Here is a 10,023-nt window from a genome sequence, read left to right as displayed (position 1 = left end):
ATAACGCCTACGGGGGAAGACTACAGGCCCTGTTGGCACACTGTTGAATTTTGCATTCCGGCTCTGCCTTTACTACCTGTGTGTGGGTGGGCAAGCCGCTTCACCTACCTGTGCCTTAATTTTCCCATCTGGAAAATGGGTCTAATAGTACCCGCCTGGTAGGTTTGTTCAGCCAATACACTTTAAAAGTTTGCTAAATATTAGCATTATCATCGACAGTGGCAAACACCTGACTTTGAGGTCCGCACTTTATGCATGCTCTCTTAGGAATGTCTGGCTTCTGGGGGGAACAAACTTCATGAAGTCCCCAGATTTCATCTGTCATGGATGCACACTGTAGGTGACACCAGGGGTGAGCAGACACAGCCGCTGATTTTATTTTTTAATGCCAACCCTGGAAGTGTAGAGCTGGCATCTGAGAGAGGCCTCTCGAAACTTCTGAAAACAAGCACCCGTCCTTCTCTGAACTCGCTTCACACATATACACGGCTCATCCCTCCTGGGGATTACCCACTTGTCTCTCCCTTTGACCAGAGGCCCAGGAGTCCAGGGGCTGCGTTTTCCACTCCATTTGTTTCTGTAATTACAATGCCCAGCGCTGGGCACTGCTATACCCAGTGCATGAATTCATGTTGCAAAGAAACACTAACTGGGCGCCTGGGTGGCTCAGTCGGTTAAGCATCTGCCTTCGGCTCAGGTCAGGATCCCAGGGTCCTAGGATCGAGCCCCACATCGGGCTCCTTGCTCAGCGGGGAGTCTGCTTTTCCCTCTGCCTGCCGCTCTGCCTACTTGTGCTCTCTTTCTCTCTGTCAAAAAATAAATAAAATATTAAAAATTAAAAAATTAAAAAAGAAATGCTAGCTTGGTCGTGACTTAGGCCCAGACTCCTTTTCATTCCTAATCTACCCAAGACGTATTTGCCTACCTTGTTCTTTAAAATGATGGACTGTCCACAAAATCTCTACCTGATAGTTATATGTCCTTTGGGGCATATGGCTTCTGCCCTTCTGTGGACATAGGCAGAGTTCTTAGGACAGAGTTCACAGAGTTACAGGGATGTGGGGGTCTCAACGCCTGGTTGCCACACTTAGGTTACACCTGCACATTTTCATAGAAGATCTACAAAGCTCTGAAATGGTGAGGGTTTTTTTATTACATTTCATGGGAAATCAGTACAGAAGACAAATTATAGATACAGATATAGAGGAAATTAGTTCTATAGAAATGTAAATAATTTGTACTCAGTAATTATAATAGCTAATTTACTAAGCATTTTCTATGAGTTAGGTATGTTCTGAGCATTTACAAGTATTTTTATTTTTTTTTATTTTCCATGGGGGGCACAATCCAAGACACCAGTGGATGCCTGAAACCAGGGGTAGAACCAAACCCTATTAGACTGTTTTTTCCTAGACACACATACCCATGATAAAGTTTTATTTACAAATTAGGCACAGTAAGAGATTAACAACAATAATAAAATAGAATAATTATAATATACTGTAATGAAAGCTATGTGAATGTGGTCTCTCTCAAGATATCTTTTTTTCTTTTAAAGATTTTATTTATCTTTTTGACAGAGAGAGACACAGCAAGAGAGGGAACACAAGTAGGGGGGAATGGGAGAGGGAGAAGCAGGCTTCCCGTGGAGCAGGGAGCCCAATGTGGGGCTCGATCCCAGGACCCTGGGATCATGACCTGAGCCGAAGGCAAACGCTTAATGACTGAGCTACCCAGGCGCCCCTAAGCATTTACAAGTATTAACCCATTTTATAGATAAGGAAACTGAGGCCCAGAGAGACCAGGTAACTTGCTCAAGATTACACAGCCATAAGAGAAGAAGGCAAGCATCAAATATGACCAGGTGGATTCTAAAAGGATGTACTTGGAACCACAATCCAAACCGTGGAAGCAAGAGAACAAACAACTGTATTAGTGATTGATTGCTGTGTAACAAAATCCTCCAAAACTTAGTGGCTGGAAACAACAGACATCCATCAGCCCCCAGTTTCTGTGGGGCAGGACTCCAGGTGTGGCTTCGCTGGATCCTCTGGCTCGGGCCTCCCAGGAGCCCGCAGGGAGGCTGTCAGCTGGGGCTCCACCGGGCCCAGCGTGTGTGCGCCTCCAGGCTCCTCTCAGCGCCCCTGCAGGCCTCAGTCCCTTCCCCGTGGCCTCTCCGTGGGCCCCCGTGTGCCCTCACGGCGCGGAGGTTAGTGCTCCCAGCCAGAGAGAACACTCGAGGCAGAGCACGATTTTGTAATCCTCACTTCAGAACTGACATGCCACCATTTCTTTCCTACTCCAGTCTCTAGAAGCAAATCCACGAGCTCAGGCCACACTGAAGGGGAAGGGCGGCGCAGGGCAGGGGGACGGGGAGGCGGGCTGACTGTCGCGCCCGAGACTTTGGAAGTTGGACAAACGCTCTGAGCAGTACAGGCCAACTTCAGATCCAAATTGTCAGGGATAATGGATAATGCAGGCTGTTGTTGTTTTCTTCTTCTTTTAAAGAGGTAAAACCATCTTACATTTCTATATTTCTTAAACCACAGCAAAGGAATTCCACATTTCTGCACTTCGTGCATCGGAGACTTGGCCCCTGACTGTAGTGCGGGGCTTTTCCTTTTGGAAGCTGAGGAAGTAACCGAGGACGAGATCCCCGTCGTGCCCACAACCGCTCCTGTCATCGTCCCATCTTTCCTGGTAGCGACTATCCCTTTTCTATTCGGTAACACCTCACGTCCCTGCCCTGTCGTCGTGTGGCATTAGAACTAGGACAACCTGGTCTTCCACTAAGTCCTCCCCAAATATAGCACCGTCCATTCCAGAAACGGTGTGCGGGGCCTGGCCAGTCAGCGAGTAAAGCCTGAGGAGTTGGGGGTTGCCATGACAACCGCCCGAGAAGCTGAGCCGCGGACACGCAGGTTAAATTAGCTGTCTCGCGTCCCCCGGGGCTGCCCGGGGCGGGGTGGGGGGATTGTGGCAGCCCGGCGCCACTGGGGGGGGGGCGTCTTGGGGGGGGGTTGGGGGGGCAGCTGGGGGCCAGCTCCCATGCTGTGAGCCACCCCAACCTCGGTCTCCCGGTCCAGAATCCCCCCATCCGCACGTGCCATGAACTGAGCATCTCACGTAAAGGACTTTGGACCGGGAGGGACAGGCTGCGCTGCACGGGCTGCAGGGAACAGGGCCCGCGGGCGCCCGGGCAGCCGGTGGTCCCGTAGGAGGGGTGGGCACCCACTGCCCCACCGGGAAGACATGTTTCCGGAGAAACAGCAGGGTTCCGCTTCTCCACGGGGCCCGTTATCTCTTTCCCTCTCTTTCTCTCTTTTTTTTTAAATTCTGCCTAAATCATTTTTCCTTTCTTACAAGATGCTCGTTGCCATCTGCTGACCAGACTCCGTCACTGCAAATAAAACTGGAAACCTGCGGGGGTGGGGAGGCCGCGGGCGAATGCTCCCGAATTAATTCAGACTAAGACGGCTCTGTTTCAGTGTGATCATTGTGGTATTAGGATCGGAAATCGCCAGCACGGTGTGGCTTGATAGGAGATTATAAAAATAGAAAAGGAGGACCCAGATGCTAAATCTTTGAGCTAATGACAAAAGGATATCCATCCTTTTGCCATCTCAGATATATAAACAAAGGGCAAATATCACAGATCCTAGTATTTATAAAGAAATTAGTTGAGAATATCACCATTTAATGCTTTAAGGAGGAAATGACAAATGTAGACATAATGATCTAAAATAAAGGGAATGAACATGCCAGTGGTTAGGCCTGATGGAGCAGAGTTTTGGCTGTGGGGTCAGGGAGGAGAGAGGTGGGAGGAGGGCAGGCTGCCCCCAACCTGTACAAATGGCAGTCCACACACCCTCTGTCCAATATTTAAAACGAGAAAGAAAGCTACAAACTGTTACATAAAATATCCTATCCCTCTTCCTTGGCAAATTTAGCTTCACAGTGACATGGCATGTGGGGTTTGAATTCAGAGCTCAGAGTCCTCAATATCGGGCCCCAGAATGCCAACCCGCAAGGAGGACCAGCCTCTGTGCCCCCAGCTTTCCACCCAACCCCTTCTCTTCTCCTGCCTGGCTCCCTCCCAGGTGGGGAGGTGGCTGCAGTGTGTGCATATCCCAGCCTCACATCCCCGTTCTGTCTGATGCCCCCTGGCTCAGGCCTTGGGGTGTGCACAGTGCAAGTATGGGCCTCCAGAGCATGGGCGCCCGGAAGAAGCAGGCAGAGATGCTGCAGCCGGGACCTGAGACAGGGTCCCAGGTACCCGGAATGTGTGGTCTAGAAGGGGGTGCCTAGGTTCCGGGGGCCATGGCCTTTTGGCCCCTTGGGCTCCTTGTCCAGGGGTGAGAAGCCTGGCTGAGGCAGGACAGGGCAGCTGTCAAGTACAGAGCTGGGGGCAGGGGCTCCTCTTGCCCACATTTCCGGGCACTGTGGATGGGACAGGAGGTAGAGAGGCAGGAAGGCATGGCTGGGAGCTGGGGGTGGGAATGTCCTCTGCTGTTCCCCCCAGCTACTCTCTATCCCTCCTTTTCTTGACGCTGCTCAAATCACATGCATTATTCAAAGTTATTCATGCCAAAACACCTTTACAGTCTCCCCATACCATATCATCAAAACTCTGCTGCCTGGCATTCCAGATCGGTGTCACTTGCCCCTTGGTCACTTTCCCGAAGAGGCACCAGGGATGGATGTCAGTTAAAATCAGCACAATTAATTGGGCATTTGTGCTTGCTGATTTTCAGGAATTTATCACTCCAAGATGTTGTAATTTCATTTTTCTGTTTATTTTTTTTTAAGATCTGAATGTTTCTTGCTCCAGATTTTATTTTCATTGAGGTAAAATGGGTATATAAGTTGAAGGTGTACAGCATTATAATTCAACTGTATATACTACTAAGTGATCACACCCAAATCTGGTTACCATTTGTCACCATACAATTGACCCCCTTCACCCATTTTGCCCACTTGCATCTCCTTCCCTTCTGGGAACCATCGATCTGTTCCTTGTATCTATGAGCTTGTTTTTGCATTGTTTTGTTTGTTAGTTTGTTTTGGGTTTTGAGATTCCACATGTGAGGGAAATCATATAGTATTTATCTTTTTCTGTCTAACTCATTTCATATGGCACAATATCCTCAAGGTCCTCCACGTTGTTGCAAATGGCAAGATTTCATTCTTCTTTATGGCTGAGTAATATTCTATTATATATATGTACATATATATCTCTCAAAATAGCGTATCCTCTTTATCCATTCATCCATCAATGGACACTTAAATTTATTTCCATACATATCATGTACATGTTGATGCAATGAATGAAGGGGTGCGTAAATATTTCCGAATTAGAGTTTTCATATTCTATGGGTCCCAGAAGTGGAAGAGCTTGGATCATAGGGTAACTTGAGGAGCCTTCATACTGTTCTCCGCAGTGGCTGCCCCAGTCAGTGCACGAGCATTTCTTTTTTCGCCACACGCTCACCAACCCTGTTATTTTTTGTCTTTTTGATAGCAGCCATTCTGACCTTTGTGAGGTGGTAGCCCACTGTGCTTCTGATTTGCATTTTCCTAATAATTAGTGATGTGGAACATCTTTTAATGTGCCCATTGGCCATCTAAGATATTGTAATTAAAAAAAGCACTGTGAATTGTGTAAGACTGTTGAATCACAGACCTGTACCTCTGAAACAAATAATATATTATATGTTAAAAAAAAGAAGATAGTAGGAAGGGTAAAATGAAGGGGGGGAATCGGAGGGGGAGAGGAACCATGAGAGACGATGGACTCTGAAAAACAAACTGAGGGTTCTAGTGGGGAGGGGGGTGGGGGGATGGGTTAGCCTGGTGATGGGTATTAAAGAGGGCACGTTCTGCATGGAGCACTGGGTGTTATGCACAAACAATGAATCATGGAACACTACATCAAAAACTAATGATGTAATGTATGGGGATTAACGTAACATAATAAAAAAAAATTTCAACGGAGATCATTTTTTAAATGATCTACATCATCTAATTCCGTGTTGTCTTTCTGACCTCATTCCCTCCTCTGCTCCCTTTGGTTTCAGAGAGGGCAATGGTGCTGCAGCCTCGCGTGAGCAAACAGACCTCCGGTGCACGCGCACACTTACCGCAGACACGGCCAGGCAGGCACGGCTGTTGGCAGAACTTGTGCATCCTTCTTGGGTGAGTCGGCCAGGCCTGACAGAACAAAATAGCCCAGATCAGGTGGCTTAAACAACAGAAATTTGTTCTCTCACAGTTCTAGAAGCTGGAAGTCTGAGATCGAGGTGTCAGCAGGGTTGGTTTCCCAGATGCCTCTCTTCTTGGCTTGCAGATGGCGGTCTTCTCCCTCTGTCCTCAGGTGGCCTTGGCTCTTCTTGGCATTTCTCTGTGTGTCCTGATCCCCTTTTCTTATAAGGACACTGGTCAGACTCATGCTAATGAACTCATTTTAATATAATGACCTCTTCAAAGACCGCATGTCCAAATACGGTTATATTCCGAGGTTCTAGGAGTTAGGGCTTCAACACACAGATTGGGGAGGAACACCCCGAAACACCTCCCTACCCAGGGAAGAGGTTTAGAATACCGTCAGCAGTGAAGGTCAGGAGTGCTCATGAAAAATTTCCCGAACTGAAGAAAAGAAGGACTGGACACGTCCAAGGGAGAGACTCACCTCACCTCCTTCATTCTGAGCTCTTAGGTCCTTACACTACTTATTTCTGTGTAGCCACACAAAGAAGGGAGTTTGGAAGGCCATTGGCTAAGATTGGTCAAAGAAAGAGATTCTGTGGCTCATCCCCTGGCACTTCCAAATGGAATAAACACATATTCACATTTCTTGGTGACTTTCCTCGTAGTTGAGCACTCTCTTGAAGGGGCTCACTTTCCTGGGCCTCTGGCAGGTTGTGCACACTTTCTCATCACAAACCTCGTGGGATCCTTCTTTGGCCACCTCTGGTCCATTTTTAGTGCAAGGTTCCATCCTTTGGCATCTGTTCTTGCTACTCTATATGCACTCCCTGGGTCTACCCTGTCCCATGGCTTCAACGATGCCTTTGATGCAAATGATTTCTAGTCTAGGTCCCTAGTCTGGATGTGTCTATTGCGCAACTCCCACGTGGATGAGACAGGAGCCTTCACACGCAGTGTGTCCAATGCCAGATTAATCAGCTTCCTCCCTGAATCTGCTGCTTGCTGTAGCTCCTATAATCAGTACAGCCAGAAAGCTCAGAGCCAAATTAGATTTCTCCCCCCGACTGAGTCCCACAGCGGAGTATGCCACAGATGTTTTTCTTTCTGTTTTGATGTGTATATTCATCCTCTCCACGTCTGTGCTCTTGCTTCGGACCTCATTGACCGGATGACTGCCCTTTCCACTTGCACCCTCTTCATTTTCTTAGATTAAAAAAAAAAAAACATTAAAAATACAGGAATTAACCATTTTGACTATTGGTCACATTTGACTTAATTCTTATTAAGTCATTAAATGAATTCAACCTTATACCGTTAAGAAATACTTCATTTTCCCAAATTATTCCATTATCTTTTGAAGCAACTACTGTGTTGAATTTAGATTATAACCTTCAAATTAATTCGTATTACAGTTACATGTACCTAACCGTATCCAGAACAAGGAACATGTACTCTGTTGTTTTAAATTTATAGAAATGGTATTATGCATATCTTAAATGAGATTTTTAAATTTGTCATTATAACTTAGAATCTATCCCTGTCAATATATATGTGTGTGATCTGTATGAGGCATCTGTATGTGCATATCCAGATTTATATGTCTATCTCTCATCTATCCATCTAGACAACTTGTTCACTCTTCTAACTTCAGAATCCTGCTCCAACACATAAATATATTACAATTAATTATATTCCTTTGTTAACTGTTATTTAAATTTTTTCCAGTGAGCATCGTTTTACGTTTCCTTGTGCACACACACAAAATTTTTCATTGGGTGTGTACTTGGATCTATATTCGTCGGGTCATTTTAAGGCTTAAGAAAGTGGATTTTTTTTTTTTTTGTAAGAACACATGGGGTCTGAAGCTGAAACAGAGGGATGGGGGTGACAATACCAGGTCCCACCCTGGTCCTATGTTCCCCACGGGCTCGGGTCCCCCTTGTGGCATCTCTACTCCTCTCTGTCCATCCCCTTCTCTGCCTGCTGGCTCCCTCGGCGAGTGCATTTCTGCTTCCTCGTCCCTGTGGCTCTCCCAGGTTATGGCTCATCACTGCCCGGCCTTCATCTCATGGTACCTTCAAAGCTTCTGACCCCTCTGCAGAGAGGATTCTCTCTCTCTGTATTTATCATGCCCAACACTCTAGAACCACCATCTGGCTGGCCTTCCTGAACCAGGCTGTATGGAATGATGCTGACTTGCTGCGGCTGCTGGGCATGGGGGAGGGGCTGGGGGCGGTGCGCTGTGATGCCAATCTTGCAACATCAGGGCCATAGGTGAGGTGGCAGCTTCCGTCAGGGGGAGGGGTGAGTGTCGCTAGCATTCTGAGGTTGGGTCTGTCCAGCACGCACCTCTCTTCCTCAAAACTCAGCTAAAGCAGCTCTTCCTCCAGGAAGCCTCCCTGACCTCCCTGTCCGATTTAGACGACCTTCTTTTTTCTTTCATGGCCCCAATACATACCCTCTATGATAGTGCTAGTGACTTCGATCTGTTATTTCGGATGGATGTTTAGTTACCTTGATCGCAGGAACCTCGTCTCCTTTTGCTCTGTCCAGTGCTCCGCACAGCGCCTGTCACATGTCAGATAATAAACGCCCGCCATTGAGTGCCTCAGAAATGCCCTGGAGGCTGGAATAGTCAGAGAATGCTTCATGCGGGAATTGGAGCATGAGCTCAGTCCAACGTTTAGCCTGATGACGTCGGATCTTTTCCAGATTGTAACTGATTGTTCTCCCATCATTTCCTCCCATAATTCAAACAAGCTGGTCTTAATCCCATCACCTAAGCACACCTTTCTCCGTCCTCAGCTCTTGGCTTCATTGCTCCCATACCAACAAGTCCACATCCACCTCTTCCAAACTTGCCCAGGTGTCCAGATCTATCCCAATTCGATCCAAGAGCAAGAGCCCTTGAGGCCAAGTGGAAAACGAAACATGTTAAAAAAAAAAAAAAAAAAAGGTCAAAGAGTTTTTGAAGCCAGGATAGTGAACTAAGTGAGTCAGAGGGAAGGAGGAGGTGGTGGGAGGGTAGAGTCTGCAGTTGAGACTGGAGGGAGGGTGGCTGGGGTGACATCTTGCAGGGCGTGATGGACAGAGAGGCCACTAGGTGTGCCACTCCCAGGTCCCAAGGCGGGGATAGCATGCAGGGTGGCTGTCACTCATGACTTAGAAGGTGGCTGGGATGGAGGTCACTGGCTTTTCAAGGTCCCGACTCTAAGTGGCTATTTTAACAGGTGGCCCTGGAGAAGCCAACTTGTGGCCAGGATCCGAAGCTCTGGTCTTTCTCGAAGTGGCCAGGCTGGCTGTGAGCAAGGATGTCCTACCGCAAAACGCCCGGCAGAGCTCAAACCAGCTGTCTTCTCCTCCCCCACTGCGGGGTCTCCAGGCAGCAGCAGCGAAGCTGGAGGGGTGGGCCCGGAACCGAGGTCTTCCTGGGGACATGCAGAATTCAGGGGCACCAGCTCCTGGCTGCCAATGGCTGGGTGGATGGGAGCGGGGGAGTCCCCACGCCCTGGGTAAGGTCACCGGGGCTGAGAGTGGTTGGCACCCGAGAACCAGGAGCTGGGGGCAGGGGCCTTCTCCAGGATCGTGGCCGTGGTCATTGGCAGGCTTTCCTCCTTTCCCTCTCCCCTCTTAACCATCTCCGTGCCTGGTGCCAGGCTTTGATCCAGGCTGGAAGTTCCTACAAGTTTCCCTGGTGTTGCTGGGGGACCTGGAGATGGAGTTCCCGAGACCGCAGGTCAGGTTGGCCAAAGGGTTGCTCCTCTCTGCTCCAGCCAGCGCCACGTCCGCTCTTGCCGAGGGCCCACAGGGCCCTGG

General features: G+C 48.3%; 1 long non-coding RNA gene across 1 annotated transcript; it reads left to right on the top strand.

The window, feature by feature from the left end:
- The first annotated feature begins 2,838 nt into the window (after window positions 1-2,838).
- Window positions 2,839-9,504, top strand: LOC116627056. The gene is made up of 3 exons (XR_004298408.1): window positions 2,839-2,921; window positions 6,078-6,195; window positions 9,438-9,504. It is a non-coding gene; the product is annotated as an uncharacterized LOC116627056 (long non-coding RNA).
- The last annotated feature ends 519 nt before the right edge of the window (window positions 9,505-10,023 follow it).

Source organism: Phoca vitulina, unplaced genomic scaffold (genome assembly GCF_004348235.1).
Source record: "Phoca vitulina isolate PV1807 unplaced genomic scaffold, GSC_HSeal_1.0 scaffold93, whole genome shotgun sequence".
Classification (NCBI taxonomy): Eukaryota; Metazoa; Chordata; class Mammalia; order Carnivora; family Phocidae; genus Phoca; species Phoca vitulina.
The sequence above is the reverse complement of the archived record's forward strand: the minus strand, read 5'-3'. Positions and strand labels throughout refer to the sequence as shown.